The sequence below is a fragment of the Dendropsophus ebraccatus genome, chromosome 12 (genome assembly GCF_027789765.1).
Source record: "Dendropsophus ebraccatus isolate aDenEbr1 chromosome 12, aDenEbr1.pat, whole genome shotgun sequence".
In the NCBI taxonomy this organism is placed as follows: Eukaryota; Metazoa; Chordata; class Amphibia; order Anura; family Hylidae; genus Dendropsophus; species Dendropsophus ebraccatus.
Window position 1 is genome coordinate 79,310,047 of NC_091465.1, and position 17,104 is coordinate 79,327,150.

The 17,104-nt window shown below is 44.3% G+C and overlaps 1 long non-coding RNA gene across 1 annotated transcript; it reads right to left on the reverse strand.

Moving 5' to 3' along the window:
• Positions 1-11,164: 11,164 nt before the first annotated feature.
• LOC138770128 (uncharacterized) lies at positions 11,165-14,356 on the reverse strand. The gene is made up of 4 exons (XR_011359405.1): positions 14,254-14,356; positions 13,942-13,972; positions 12,811-12,885; positions 11,165-11,249 (listed from the first exon to the last, which is right to left on the reverse strand). It is a non-coding gene; the product is annotated as an uncharacterized lncRNA (long non-coding RNA).
• Positions 14,357-17,104: the final 2,748 nt, after the last annotated feature.

Here is a 17,104-nt window from a genome sequence, read left to right on the forward strand (position 1 = left end):
CCCGGACAGATTTCATTGGCTGCTCTACTCCCGGCTTCCTAGCAGTCAAAATCAGACCCTGCCGGACCCCTGACCCTAATCCAAACATTTAGTTTTAGGGTTAGGGTTGGGGGTTAGATTAGGGTTACTACAAACTTGACTTAACTATCCCCTTCCCACACAACAATCCTAACCCTCAGGGTTGGTGCTAATCAGGAGGGTTAAGGTTAGGGTTGGGGCTGTGCGGAGGGTTAGACATGAGAAATCCGTGGGACGTAACCCTAAGCCGACCCCTCAACCCTAAAACGTAATGTTCGGATTAGGGTCGGGGGTCCAGCATGGTCTGATTTTGACTGCTAGGAAGCCCGGAGTGGAGCAGCCACTGAAATCTGGCCAGGGCGGGGCTTGCCTGGGAGCTGTGTGCCCGCCCCCAGTGAGGTCCCTTCACGGTATGGGATTTAGTCACTTCTCTTAGCCCACTGACACATCGGGGAAATAGAGGAGGAGGCAGATGGTAGAGAGGGGGACAGCAGCAGTAGGATGAAGCTCAGGAAACATCTGGAGACCAGGGATGGAATGCATGGAGGAGCGGAGATATAAGAGTGGAGCTCAGGATCCAAAAGATCCACGGTAAATGCCTCCTTTTTACTTTCACTTTCTCTACAGCTGCTGGTTATATGTGGAGACAGAAGGCCCTCCTGAAACAGAAAACAGTTCTATCCTTCCTGACCTATGACCTGTGAGTCAGGTGAGGGGGCTAGCTGATATCTGCAGCTGACACACATCAGAGATCACTTTAAGGCTATGTTCACACTACGTAAGCTTCCGGCAGTAGTGCGCTCCGTGAATATGCGGCCGGAAACTTACGTAGTTAGCGTACAATGCAAAGTATACGATCCCGGCTGCACAGTTCACACTTCGTAGGAATGTACGCCGGGATTGTATACGGCGCCGTAAGAAATGAACCAGACCACTGTTTCCGGCCGGAAGGCTGTAACTTACGCCCGCAGCGTATCCCGCGAATCCGTACGAAGTGGTGATTTCTTCATTTTTCCACTCTTCTATGCCGATCCAAAAATTTCTGTGGGGTGTCCGGGGCTAGGCGAAGATTTCCAAGTAAAAGACCGCTGTCAGATCGCTTCGTAGGGGGCTCAGGAAGCGTAAGTAGACTACGGGCGTACGTACACATTGCGTACACATTGCGTACGTATCCGCCCGCACATCGAATATTCGCATGCCCGTCGTTTCAGCCGCACATGTACGGCGCCGTACGAAATGTGCATGGATTCGTATGTAGTGTGAACATAGCCTAATGGTGCGTTTACGCAGAGAGATTTATCTGACAGAAGTCAAAAGACTTGTATCATGACTTTCCTCTTCTGGCAAATCTCTGAGGCTGGTCTTACACAAAGGTTTTTTTCTCCTCTCTGGCGTTTTTTTTTATTTGTGACAGTTTTTTCAAAACACAACATGTTGAGGGTGTGTCCCCCCCCCCCCCTTCCCCCAGCAAACTGTGAAGTTTCTCTTCCATAGAGTTTAATGGAATTCCTTCTATTAGTAATAGAAATGCCAAAAAGCCATTCACACCTAAGGTCAAAAACCTCAGAAAAAAAGGCGAAAAAAACATCTTTGGCAGTTTTCCTGTTGTTTTTTTTTTTTTTGATGGGGGGGGGGAGGCCAGAAAAATGCCACAAAAAAGCGGTGTGTGAACTTAAGCATAAGTTGTTCTGTGTGTTCATAAGGGATAGGGCTTTGTCACTGCTATAGTTTTGACAGATGTCATTGGGGGCATAATCTGTTGATAAAGCAGCACACGACTTCTGAGAGACCTCTGTGCCGTGACTGATTTGCAGTCCTATCTTCACAAATGCGTAACTGCCTGCAGTCCCGGCAAATTAATGTCCCGGGTTTTAACTAGGGATGAGCGAACCGGCCGAGGTTCGGGTTCATATGAACCTGAACTATCGGCTTCTGATTCCCGCTGTCTGCCTGCTCCGTGCAGCGGGTGGATACAGCCTGAGGACCGCCTGGAAAACTGGGATACAGCCTATGGCTATGGCTGTATCCCAGTTTTCCAGGCGGTCCTCAGGCTGTATCCACCCTCTCCACGGAGCGGGCAGACAGCGGGAATCATTGCCGAGAGTTCAGGTTCATGCGAACCCAAACCTCAGCCGGTTCGCTCATCCCTAATTTTAACTATAAGCACTCCTAATGAGGATCATAGTTAAAACCAGAGTAAAAAAAAACATTGGTTCCCTGCTCTGCCAGTCACTGTTTTCTGCCTCCAGCCACTAGAGGCCGCTCTCTCCTCCCGGCTGCAGGGCGGGAACGTCACTCATGCATTTTGGCTAGCAGAGCCTGAAGGAAAATAAGATGGTGGAGTACTGCAGGGAGCAGGTAAGTATGTCTATGTTTTTTGTTTGTTTGTTTTTATAGTTTTAACTAATTGGTGAATGGGGGGACTCCTGGCCACTAGGTGTGCTGTGTATGGAAACAAGGAGGGCAGCATGTAAACAAACAGCCAAGATGTAAATAGAGCTTTATTGTGGCAGGAGATGCTGATAGACCAGAAACAAGTATATAGGGAGGTTTGTCTACATATTGGCGATACAGCTGGATGTTTTTTAGACTATGTTACTAAACTTGGAAAACCTCTTTCATGCTCATGAATGTAACCCTTATTGTCATCTCCTTTATATAGTCTACAGTACATACAGTATGAAACAGGTGAAAGATTTCAAACTAGCAAACCTTAGAGACCTAGTAACTATAACATACTGATAAAAAAAAATAGCAGAACAATTATAACAGGCGAGCATCATCCTATGGTATCGACCTACTGGACATGTGTATTCTAAGACCACAAGAAATCTTATCTTTAACACTAAGGAGGGCATTTATTAAGTCCGGCGTTTTTTGTGCCGGACTTAAAAATATCCCCGCAGCTCCGTCACTACGGAGATTTATGTAGAGGCAGTACGCCTCTACATAAATCCCGTGCGCGCCGGTGCGCAGGGAAGGAAACCTACGCCAGCTGAGAGCTGGAGTAGGTTTCCTGACTATATTTCCGACAAAAAAATGCTGAATAGCGCGGACTCTGGTGTACTGGGCGGAAAGTGACGATTTGCGAATATTTTATTCACAAAATGGCCATTTGCGAATAAAATTATTTGCAAATGGGCACTTTCCGCCGAAACACATGCTTTTGCCACTTGATACATGTCCCCCTAAGACTTTACACAATGCTACTAGAAGGGTCTGTGACTACATGTAAATAAATATTCCAATCACATTTCAATCACAAACATCACATCTGATGAATATTTCTCTTCTCCTAATCGATGATGATGATGATAAAGAATTGCATAGTCACTGACACATAAGTCTACACACTAACTCCCCTACTCTCATCGTCCTTCTCTCTCCACAAAAACTGTGTATAATGCGGTTTGGTCTTAAAGGACACCTGTCACCCCCCGTGCCGGGGTGACAGGCTCCGGACCCCCTGTTAGACCCCCCTATACTTAAGTGATCCCGCCAGGTCCCGCTTCCTGAGTTGGCCGGGTCCCGGAGATATCAGCTCCCGAAGCCCGGCACGCGCGCTAACAGCAGAGTCAGGCGCTCATAGAGAATGAATGGGGAGTCCGATGCTCCGTCATTCTCTATGGGCATCGGACTCATCTCTCAGCGCGCGCGCCGGGCTTCGGGAGCTGATATCTCCGGGACCCGGCCGACTCAGGAAGCGGGACCCGGCGGAATCACGTAAGTATAGGGGGGTCTAACAGGGGGTCCGGAGCCTGTCACCCCGGCACGGGGGGTGACAGGTCCTCTTTAACCTTAGCACATGCTGACCATCTACGTGACTAAAAAAAGCAGCTCAGTGTACTAAACCGGATGGATTTCCTCTTGTCTACCTGATATTTAGTCATTGCAATAGTTAGTATTTTAATTTCTAAAATTATTTTATAAAGATTGTTCAAATTTGATCAAGTTTGCCAGCCTGTAGTTCCCCTTTCTCTGCATCTTCAGAACCTTTTATAATAGACAATAACTAGAAGACGGAGAGGATAGGAGGGGGATGCAGCTGCTAAATATTGTTGATCAATGATATTGATAACACATAACATGACATGGAGGGATCACTTACATGTTGTGTCTTTTACAGCGGCTTCTTATGAAGCAGCCCAGTCGGAGTTCTCTTCTCTGTGAGGCATTTAGAGAAGTGAAAATCTGAATTTGGGGAAGTGACAATGTGTAAAACCATCTGCAGATAATAATGTTCTCGTCACATCGATAACAAGACTGTTATGTGATCGTTTCAGCTCATCTGAGGTCAGGACTCTGCCCCTATTTGGTTTTTCCATTTTCATGTGAAACAAGTAGTGGGCGCAACCTGAGACACAACATTCACAGCCTGTAAAGTATTATGAGGGTCTATTATAATATAGTATTATGGGGCATTTATTGTGTACTCTTTTATTTATATATTTATTTGCAAACGTTAGACAATCTTTGGTCTTAAGGTGCGTTTACACGTAAGGTGCGTTTACACGTAATGATTATCGTGCGAATTTGCACGATAGCGGTCGAATTCGAACGATAGTCGTACGTGTAAACGCAGCAAACGATCGAACGACGCACGATAAATCGTACATTTTGATCTTTCAACAGGTTATCAAATTGTCGTTCCTCGTATGCCAAAAATCGCAAATCGTTCCGTGGGAACAGTCGTTCCCTCATTTAAACAATGTGTGAGATAGGCTTAAACGATCGCAAAACGATCGCAGTGCGAATTTCCGTACGATAATATCGTACCGTCTAAACGCTGATCGTTATGAAAAAAAAATCGTAAATCCGATATCGCTAATCGTACGATCGGGCCAATATTCGTTTCGTGTAAACGCAGCATTAGGGTCCTATTAGACAAAGCGGTTTCTAACAAATAACAATAAACAATCGCAATTGAGATTGTTTATCGTTCACCTGAAATTGTTCACCATATTACACAGAACTATAGTTGTTAGTTACTATTGTTACAACATTAGGCTATGTTCACATAGCGTAAAAGTATGGCCATTGTTGCAATCGGCAACAACGGCCGTACTTTGTATGCCAAGACACCCTGCATGTTTTTTTATGGGATCCCGGCCGGAGCGTATACACATAGTAACATTCCGGCTGGGATCCGAAGCGGCGCCGCAAAGAACTGACATGGCAGTTTTCCGCGGCCGCTAATCATTAAATAGCGGACGTAGAAAACCCTGTCAGTGCACACGTCTCTGGCCGCACGCTTCATACTGTGCAGTAGGAAGTTCTGATGCGGGCACGCGCTGATGCGCCCGCATCAGAACTCTACGGCCATAAAGATCATCCGGCCGATACTGAATGATCTTTTTAAAGACCGTCCGCTCCGTGACCCGGCCGGGTCACAGAACGGCCGGTCTCATACGCCATGTGAACATGGCCTTACACTGATCAGCAAAAAAAGGAACAATTTGATATTACACCGAATGATTAGTGAACGAATGTGGAATTACAGGGAACGATTAGCGAACGATTACCAATGATTTTAGGGTCAGATCTAAATCAATGATCAATGAAAAACAAACGATTTTTCAATCCATGCCTGCAATTACACAAACCCATTATCATTTAAATTAAAACGATATAACGATTTTCCGCACGATAATCGCCCTGTGTAATAGGGCCCTTAGTTGGACAGATTTACTAACTCTGTACATTGGAAGTAACACATTTTTGTCCATGGGAGGAGCTTTATGGGCCCCTGGGCAGCAAATTGCTCATCGCTCCTTTGTCTGTCTAATTCAGTGTTTTTCAGTCATTTCAGGGTGCAGACGGGCCCCTTATGAGTCATGGGCCCCTGGGCAGCTGCCTACCATGCCTAATGGGAAAGATGGCTCTGCCCAGGTCTATTTAGTGTCAGGCTGGGGTAAGCTAGGGGTCCACCGGTCCTCTGGTGGGCCAGTACGACACTGGGTTTATTTCTTATGGATCAATTCAAAAATACTATTTTACACCATTTTTAATTAATAGCCCATTGTTTATAAAGCACCAACATTTTCCACATTAGTACATATCCCTATTGGGACTCACAATCTAACTTTTCTTTCTTAAACATCCACAGCAAGGTAAATTTTTATAAAAGGCCAATTAAATCACTATACATTGACATTACCCAAAGTGTTCCATAAAAAATATACACAACACAATATAAACAACACAAAAGCTGAAAAAAATGTAATTTTTTTTTTTTATAATAAACAACTATCCATTCATAAACATTTAAAATAGTCATGTACAGTAAATGTAAGTGTTGGGATACAGTGCTATATATTGAATATACAAGTTCTACTTATGCTATATATGTGAGGTATGTAGTGGTGTATACCCAATTTATCCATACTGTGCATCGATAACACCAAACTGTATAAACCGAACTACATTGCACATGCCCAAACTTAAAAACAAGCCTTATAATAAAGGATGAGGCTACAAAATGGTGAACTATTAGAAAGGTTATAGCCTTAATATACCAGTCTGTACTTTCATCCCAGACCCCCATCCGTGTTTCACCACTAGGCTTCTTCAGGGGTTTAGTGTGATTTTGGAGTGTGGATTAAAACCAGAAAATACATATGAAAATAACATGGAGAATGTGTACAATATCTACATAGATTTTACCCCTAGATTCCTATAAAAGACCCCAGTGTTGCTAGACAGTAGTGATGACCACCATGTCCCGGTGCTGATCTTTGTGTTTTCTTCTTGTAGGAATTCCATGAATTATACAACCTCTGCCAGGCCGCTGCTGTTCCCTTCTCTTTCTCTTCTGCCAGCATGACACTAGTACCCAGATTCAGCCTAGGTAATAGGCTAAATCCCAGAATTCCAGGCGGTACCCGGGCTGTCTCCTTCTTCCCCATGGACCGGGAAGGCATTGGGAATCAAATGCGGAAGGTTGGACAAGGTTCAAGTTCTATAGAACCTAAGATTTTCCAATGTTCGATCATCTCTAGCTATGAGATGTGCAGTAGGGCGGTCATGGCTTTCTCCAAAAAGGTAACAAAAATAAATATAAATAGAGTCATCTGCATTCTAATATCAAATCACTCATTGTGACAACATGGTAACCAAGAGTCAAATCTTCCATGACCTTGGTCACAAATCTCTGTAAGTTAAGGAAATGAAAAGTTACTTATAGAATTATAGATAACTATATGGGGGACATTTATTAAGTCCGGCGTTTTCTGCACCGGACTTAAAAATGCCCCCGCAGCTCCGGCGCTACGGGGATTTATGTAGAGGTGGACTGCCTCTACATAAATCCCGTGCGCTCCGGTGCGCACGGCCGAAAACCTACGCCAGCTGAGCACTGGAGTAGGTTTTCGGCGTATCTTTTGGCGGAACAGATGGTGACCCGGCCTCTCCGTGACCCGGCCGGGTCACAGAACGGCCGGTCTCATACGCCATGTGAACATGGCCATACACTGATCAGCAAAAGAAGGAACAATTTGATATTACACTGAATGATTAGTGAACGAATGTGGAATTACAGGGAATGATTAGCGAATGATTACCAATGATTTTAGGGTCAGATCTAAATCAATGATCAATGAAAAACAGCCCCCTTCCCGCCCCCCCTGGCGTACCCGGCGGAAAGTGCCGATTTGCGAATATTTTATTCGCAAATCGGCCATTTGCGAATAAAATAATGCACAAATCGGCACTTTCCGCCGAAAATCCCGTTGATACATGTTGCCCTATGTGTTAATTTTATTTTATTTTTTAAAAAGTGCAATTTCCAAAAAGTAATCAAAACACAACATAGCCCGGGCAAGGGGAAAATGGAGCAGTTGCCCAAAGTCAACAGGTTCCAACCTGTATTTCTAGGTCCTTTTCTGCATTCTTTTTTACAGCTGAGTACTATGGAGCCAAAGGCGTTCCCAGTCTCGCCGAATGGAGCTTCAATACCTTCATATGGAGATTTCTCGGTAATATGACATGCATAAGATGGTACAGGAAAAAAACTCCATAAATATATAAGGTATAGAACTTTATAGGTGGATACTACAGCTCCGTACAACTTTTTCTCTTTGTACAGGATCGTATTGGCCCATGGACCTCTGAGGACCAAGAGCTCTGATACAATGAAAGATCTAGCAGAAGAGAACCTCGCGTAACTATGGAGCCAATCACAATGGAATGGATGTATATGTGCATGTTCTTTATAGATGGAGGATGGACCCTCAGAATCATCTACTTTGGTGGACCCAAGGAAATCCAGTCTGACACTTCTTTTATGGGGGCGAATACATAAGAGAATCAGGTGCTTATCATTTTTAGGAAACTAATAGAGATGAGTGAGTAGCACTTGATGGAGTAGCTATTTTTTCAAATATTACACTATTCGATATACTGTACTCATTTTTTATACACCTGTCTTGGCCTATTTCGTGTTACATTCAAATTGTCGCAGTACATCTTATTGCGCTTTGTGCTACATTAAAAGAAAAAAATGAGTCTGTTATGTATCTGCTTATATATATATACTGTATACACCAGTGTAGCAGGACAGGTTATTGCGCTCGGCGCAGAGTTGAGAAAAGAACAACAACTCTGTTACGTATCGTCACCATACGTAAGACCTTATAAATATACTGTGTATATATATATATATATATATATATATATATATACGCCCCCTGCTTTCCTATATGCATTCCAGAGGTGTTGGCATCAATGTCTGAAGCATCATTGTGGACTTGGTGACCTCCAAGAAACAAGCATTTTTCTCCCATTGACTTCAGTGGGGTTCAATATTCGATCAAATTTCCAAGCATCACGGTCGATATGAATTGAATTTCGAGCTTCCGAAAATTTTACTACTCACTCATTTCTAGAAACCAAGGGGGAGATTTATCAAACAGGTGTAAAGTAGAATTGTCTCAGTTGCCCCTAGCAACCAATCAGATTCCACCTTTCACTGCTCCCAGATTATTTGAAAAATGAAAAGTGGAATCTGATCGGTTGCTAGGGGCAACTAAGAAAATTCACCAGTTTGATAAATCTCCCCCTAGATGTTTAACAAGAAGTTCAGTTATGTAAAACTGACACATATAAATAAAAAGCAATAAAACATTATACTTACTTATTACCTTGACTGTTGTGGCATCAATGTATCTATAATAGAAAAAACAATGATAGCTAATTGGTGCACTAGGGGGGGGGGGGATTTATAAAGAAGGGATTTTTCCGTGCGTGGTCTATTTCTTCTATGGCAAGAATAGACTGGTCTATTGCAAGTACAATTTACTAACAGAGAGAGAGAGGCCTAGTCTATTTTATATGCTGCTGATTTGTTTGTTTCTTAATTGTCTCAAAATAGTCTCATCGGCCCTGATTTCTTACAGTGTTTTTTTTATTTTTTTTTATTCACATTTTCTTCTCCCCTTTGTTTTCTTTTTCAGATACCTGTATACTGAGGACTACTGTACATCTGATTTGTTTGGACTACGTCAATTATCAACGGGTTTTAATAGTAAATAAAATGGTCAACGAGGGGTGCGGTGGTGTATTTATTTGAATTAAAAAGAATTATTGTTGTATTGTATTTTTTTTTTTAATTAGTTTACAGGCATAGTAGTGGAAGCCGTCTAATAGATGGTGTCCATTGCTAAGTCGGGGCTTTGTTAGCCCCACATTATTATCCTAGTACCCACTGCCACATGAGTACTGGGAAGAGCCGTGTCCTAGTAGTTCTCAAGCACCCTGGTATTACTAGGCTGCTTCTGTTTGGGTTTTTAACTGGCTACTTACGGAGAAGAGAGGGATCCTACACGCTTTCTTTTAAAATTATTTATTTAAAAAAGTGTAGGATTCCCCCTCTTTGTCATAACCAGCCAGGTAAAAACCAAACAGCAAGAGCCTAGTAGTACCAGGGTGGGAAGGGCCCTTTAATTTGTCCCTCCACAGCCTAATAATGCCAGCCTGCCACCCCCCAGTCCAGGAGCACCATTCTTTGATTCTGTAACCCAGCTCCCCCCAGTACCCCTATGGCGGTGGGTACTGGGGAAATAATGCCATTTTATAGGCTACCACTAAGACCAGACTTATTAAGACAGCTTCCACCACAAAACCTTTAAATTAATTAAAAAATACACAATACACCAAGAAAAAAATATTTATTTAAATAAAACACCCCTACAGCTCTCACCTCTTCTTTCTTCACCAGACCTGGCACATTGAGATTGATGTCTGCCAGGTTGTCTTCTGTACACTCCGCTGAGCTCCTCCGCTGGGGATTTAAAAAAGCCCGCTAAAGAGCAGAAGCTTTCTGCTCTTGGGCAGGAACCCCATACAGGGCAGGGAATCCCTGGTTAATGAAGGGATTCCCTGCTCTTATACAGTAAGGAGCAGTGCACTATACAACACCTCTTGTGTGGAGTCAGTGTACACCCATGTGCAACTATTTTGAGTAGTCACACATGCTAAGTCATGTCTGTTTTAAGTGTAAGCTGAAGTAGGCACGATCATGATTGTGGAAAAGTCAGTCAATTTTGCCCAGCTATGCGATCGTGCAACATTTTGGGACTTTTACCCCCCCCCCAAGTGTTCAATAATGTGAGCACTTGACTTCAATAGGGAAGTGGTAACTGTGTGTATTTATGTCCATACTAATAGGCACCTAATATAAATGCAGACCGGCAGCCCAAGCCTCTAATGAAAAAGAAGGAAGTAAAAAGTGAAGAAAGTAATCAGTAGATAAGCAGTAGATAAGCATTTCCCACATGCAGTGACTAACACTGTAATAATAATTTGGGACTATAAGTTTTTAAGACCACGACCAGTCATAAATATATATTACAGGAGACTGGTGCCCCTACACCTTATACTAAAGTTGTCCGATAACACTGCTACTGGTGGGTTTGATAGGATATGGGATATGGAGGCCTCCCAACACTCCGACAGATGATGCCAGATGCCAGTGGAAGGAGCGTCAGGCATGATGGATTTTCTATGCCTGACGTAATGGTTTCGCTGAGGTGAACATTTATGGATATGGAAAGGACCGAGAGGTTTGTCTATCTGTGGATAGAGTGAGTGTTCGAGAAGAGTTTATGCTGAGGGATCCTTCATAGTAATTATTTTGTATTTATTGGATGGTTCTGACCTCGTAATGATTTATGTGCAGTCTTGTGCTGGTTAGATGCCCCGCCGTGTCCTCCTGTGACATGTGTGGGGTTCAGATTCTGGAAGGTAACAGAAGATATAGTGAATAACTGTATACTGGTTAGAAATACACAATGATATTTCTAAATACAATACTGTGTTGACCCCCTGATGGTGTTATAGCAGTGGGATGGCCGGTCACTTGCTAGGTGGAAGTGTGACACCACTCCTGTGGTGGATGGCCGAGATACAGCCGGACCTTAGGGTTTTGTCATGTGACGCCAGTGCCTAAGGGCACACAGGTGTGATGGCACGCCTGCTTTTAAGTTGTAAGGCCGGTTGTACCCTTTTCCGCTGTGGTCAGTGTCCCGTCGGGTCCCTTGGGATAGTGTAGTCACAGGTGATATAGTCACAGATGGCCAGAGCGGTATAATGACCCTCCCGAATAGTAGTAGGTCCCGCCACTCACAGAGCGGGGAGATGTCCCAAGGTTGCAGAGTATATGCAGTGCAGGTGGTAGTGAATAATCACAGACTCCGTTGATAACGTTGACTTGGTTTACTATTGGCAAATGTGCAACAGGTAATAGAGAAGTACTTGAATATATATACTTGACAAAGTTCCAATAAATACTGAGACGTAAAACCACCAGATCTGCTTGATAAGTGCTGAGTAGGATGGAGTAGAGTTGATAAGGTTGTACTGAGGTAGTGTAGTAGAGAGAACGGTGCCGTGAGAGTCTCAAACCAAGTAGTAATGTGCTCTGCCTGCCACTCAGTGTCTCACTTCGCTGTTTCTATGTATCTGGCACAGCTGAAGGTTTTACAAGGGTTAACTAGGCACCTGTTTCTGTTCACTGTTCCATAAATCCTTAAGCTGGGTACCACACATCACTACAACTTATCACACGCCTAAGGTGAGTTCATTCCAGAAGCTTCCCCACCAATGGGAGACAGGTCACAACCCCTCCTATAAAGCTCCCTGTTAGTTCCTGGGTGGGGTCACCAGTCAGTTCTTATGTCAGAGTGTACTGCCAAAACTTGTTCCTGATGAAGTTCACTCCAGGGCCTGGCCTGGTGGCCAAGTCCCCTATCAGAGACTCTATGCTATAATCAAAGCAAGAGGTAGCCAGTAGCACTCAAAGCTCTGGGGTTTATGCTGGCTACCCTGTGGACGCAGACTTCACCCAGGCTGTGAATCCCTGTCAGCCCAATGGTTTCCAGTAATGCAAGGAAATGGATTACAGTGTTTTTCCTCCAGTAAAACAATGCAGTGAAGTTTCGCGATGCAGTGATGTTTTGTGACGGCCGCCCACTATCTACCCAATATTGCTGAGAGCAGGGGCATAACTACCACAGTAGTAGCCATAGCGGCTGCTATGGGGCCCACCGCATAAGTGGACCCCATGGCCTGCTCCTGCAATACAATAGGCCCCCTGAACTGGCATAATTTGCAGCACCAGGTGGCCGAGCAGGATGTGCAAATGTCCCTTTAACAGTTATGCAGATGTCCCTTTGCAGTTATGCAGGCATGACTACACTTGACGGCTTAGTGGTCAGTCAGAAAGGGGAGGGGCCCAATCAAAAGTTTGCTATGGGGCCCCTTTAATGACCATAAATTATATCATGTTACTACATTTACCTTTAATTCGTCATAATCACTCTCAATGTCCTTTTTCACAAGATCACAATACGTGGCATCTGGAGACTCCACAGCCTAAAGAAATTAAGGATTTAAATTCACCATCAAGTATTGTAGGCACATGCATATGGCTGACTCTCCTGGCAGAGGGGTCAAAGACTACCGAGGGGTCACAGACTGCTCCTGCCTGGCAGAGGGGTCACAGACTAATCCTGCCTGGCAAAGGGGTCACAGACTGCTCCTGTCTGGAAGAGGGGACACAGACACCTCCTTTCTGGCAGATGGGGAACAGACTGCTCCTGCTCGGCAGAGGAGTCATAGACTAATCCTGCCTGTCATTGGGGCCGTGGACTGCTCCTGTATGGCAGAGGGGTCACAGACTGCTCCTGCCTGGCAGAGGGGTCACAGACTGCTCCTGCCTGGCAGAGGGGACACAGACTGCTCCAGCCTGGCAGAGGGGGCACAGACTGCTCCTGCCTGGCAGAGGGGTCACAGACTGCTCCTGCCTGGCAGAGGGGACACAGACTGCTCCTGCCTGGCAGAGGAGTCACAGACTGCTCCAGCCGGGCAGAGGGGTCACAGACTGCTCCTGCCTGGAAGAGGGGACACAGACTGCTCCTGCCTGGAAGAGGGGTTACTTACTGCTCTTGCCTGGAAGAGGGGTCACTAACTGCTCCTGCCTGGCAGAGGGGTTGTAGAATGCTCCTGCCTGGCAGAGGGGTCACAGACTGCTTCTGTATAGCAGAGGGGTCACAGACTGCTCCTGTATGGCAGAGGGGTCACAGACTGCTCCTGCCTGGCAGAGTGGTCACAGACTGCTCCTGCCTGGCAGAGGGGTCACAGACTAATCCTGCCTGGAAGAAATTTTTCACAAAGCAGCTACTTCACTCTGAGTGAAGATTCTATGCTATTTGGCAATCTCTTCCTCACCTTGTAAATAATAAATAAAGTGGGTCATGTGATCTCTCTGAGCCAATCAGCTAATGGGGCAGCTCTAATTAGAATACAACTGATTGCTGGCGGGAGCTCTGAGTTGTAACATCCCCTGATCTCACGTTGCTTATTTTGGTCAGAGATTATAATGTCTTTACTCATTTATTGTAAAATATAAATCATTTTAGGGTTACTTACTTCACTGTTTGTCACTTTCCGACATCTTTTTCTAAAGAAAGAAAGAAATACAAAAACAAATTCTGGTATTGAGCAAAAGCAACAGGAAAACTAGATGAAGACGCTAGAGCACGTACGCATAAATACAAGAATACAATAGAAAAGATGGCAGCCCTTGTCTTCTTCCAGAAGATGGCGCTGTCTCAAAACAATACAATGACAAAGAGAGGGAATAAAATATGGCGTATAATAAGATTATATCTGTTGTAGTAATGATGCAGGCAAAATACACTATGAGCAGAAAAAACTTTCAGTTTCTTGTCACTTTCCTACCTCCAATATATGTAGACGATCAGGAGAAGCAGCAGAGGGCAGACGGCTCCAATTGTTGCTATAAGGATCACATTACCATTAGATTCTATATAAGAACCAGTTCTTTCATCTGTAAAGAAATCCAATAAACATAATGGGTAAAAATATGATCCATCAGAGGAGGCAAGGCAATAAAATTACTAAATATAAGCACAACCCAAGCATGCTCGAGTCCAACCGGCATTTGAATACCCATAGGATGGATGCCACACTAGGGAGTCCTGGAAAATGTCAAACTGCATGCCGCCCTAGGGCTGCCAGGAAAACATGGATACAACGTATGGTAATCTCCATGTTTTCCCTGCAGCCCTAGGGCGGCATGCAGTTTCTGCAGCCACGGGAGAGAGTTCAAGTTGCCAAACTCGAACACATTGACAGATCGGCTCAACACTATTCAGAAATCAGGGTGACTTTAACACTTAATACTTGATAGAAGAATACCCGTACTCATAGTTTAGAGAGTGCCGTCTATTGTCGGAAAAGATCACGGAGTGCCAGATCCAGAAACATAGGCCCCGGGCTTGTACAATCAGATGGAACTAATCCCTCGAGATTAATCAAGGTGATCGAGTAGTGTTAGCGGGGTACTTCGGCTTTAGGGGCAATTTAGCCAACACCCTGGGGACAGTTCTGGTCAGCCAAAGAACCTCCTGAGAAAATATTTGTGAGAATATTCAGTCATCCCAGATTTAGACAGGTGGTTATTTCCCTAATGGAAGTTGCGCCTCTTTAGGGTTTTAGTAGAGCATAATTCGGCAAGCAGGAACTTATGAAGAATAAGGAATAGTCCTTTGCAGGAGCAGGCACCATTAGGTAGACTCGCTCTTGTGCAGTCTAGGAGGACTATCAGGATACACACAAAAGTAAGCACTGAACCCTATATGTAAGCTAAAGAAGGGCTAATCCCCCATTAGTGGCGGAACTGTGAGGCAACTCGATGTCCTATTGGTGGGAACTTTCTAGAATAGCACACGCCAAGGCATGCACCAATCCAGGCAGAAAAAAAATGTTGAGTGTGTGCCCGCTCTAACACCACAAAGCTGGCTTCTTGCTTATACAGCTTAACTCATATAAGCAGAGCTCAGCATATAGGAAAGTCCACGCAAATCCTCTACTTGAAGGAAAGAAAAAAATGTGGCACTCACCCGATTCTGGCCCAGAAGAAGCGCGTGTTCTAACGCATGAAACAGCTATTACCCTCGAGTCTCTGCCTAATGACCAGTAACTGGAAAAAAGCTTGTTTGTAAAGATTGACCGGGTGAGCGCCACATTTTTTGCCTTCTAGTAGAGGACTTTCTAAAATAGTCGTCTGGTAGGTCTTTGTTTTAAGGGGAATAAATATAATAATGCTGTATACATACATAGTACAGGTATCTGTGTCAGGGCTGATTCTCCTCTTCCTACAGTATTCATTGCAGCACAGGAATAGGGCTGCACGTCCCTGGTCACATTCTGTACCGTCATCTTCCATCCTGTATACGGTAGTTTAGTTCTGTTTTCTCCTTTGTACCATTCATACTGACTGACTTCAGGCTTGGAGACTAACATGCACATTATAGTCACATCACTTCCTTCTCTTATTTCACCATTCTCCATAATGGTGACGGTCACGTGTTTAGGTGCAACTGCAGAATACAAAAAACAATACAAATATAATACAGAGTGAAGAGGCTGAGCTCTATGGGGCAGTTACAAGGTGCCCAGACCTTAAATCCTGTCCACCTTAAAAGTTATGGATTCCTTTGCACTAATTTTTTTCCATTGTTGATTTGTTTTCTTAAATGCAAAATAAACCAACTTTCTAAATAGGCTTCACTAAAAATCCACTGATATTAACAGTGAACATGGAGGTGGAGAATACACAAAGTGACAGCAGGTAGACAGCAGCCTGCAGGGGAGAAGAATATACAGTAGGCTATTTACAAGTATAGTGAGGAAATAGAGCTCACACAGCAAACTGCTGAGGCTGTAGAAGAAAAAGTAAGCAAAATGTTTAATAAAGACCTATGAAGATTGTATTTTTTGCACTACAACAGGTACAATAAGAATTAACAAATAATATTTTCAAAAGCTTCCATAACCTTTAAATCGTGTATGGGTTACCATCTCTTTCTACAATATAAAGCAGAATATTTAATTGTTTTGCTTACATCCAGGGCTGCTATAATGGCAGATGGGGAGTTGCACTGTTGCCATGGCCTGCTGCTGCTGCCAGTGCATAGGATGCATATTGAAACTATGCAAAATTGGATCCTGTTAATATCAATAGTATTCTGTCCTCCTCCCAAAGGGTCTAAAATGTCATTGCTTTAAAACTATGCTAGTTCTTAACACTTTAGATGGCCTGATCAGTGTGACCACAACATCTGACAAGGTAACAGAGAGAGAGGAAGATAGAGAGCAGCTTCCCGGTGTACCATACACCTTATATTAAAGAGGATGTACCACCAGGTACATCCTCTTTAATCTGAACGCATGAATCGTACAGTACTGGCACCGGCACAGGGAAGCGGTCCGTGCCGGCCCTTCTATGACGCGGCTCCATTCATTCTAAGGGAGCCGCGTCATAGAGGGGAGGGAATTCCCTCCCACTGGGGGCGGCCCGGCCCGGCTCCAGTGCTTGAGCACCGGCTGATTCAGGTGCATAGAACGGCGCCGTACACGGGAACCGGGCCTCGGTCCGAAAAACAGACCAGGTGGTACATCCTCTTTAAAGTCAACCAAGCCTATGACTGCTAGTGGGTTTTTCAGACTCTCTAAGGTGTGTGATGGCCTCACAACTCTTTATAGACAAGCGTGTTATTTTTTTTTA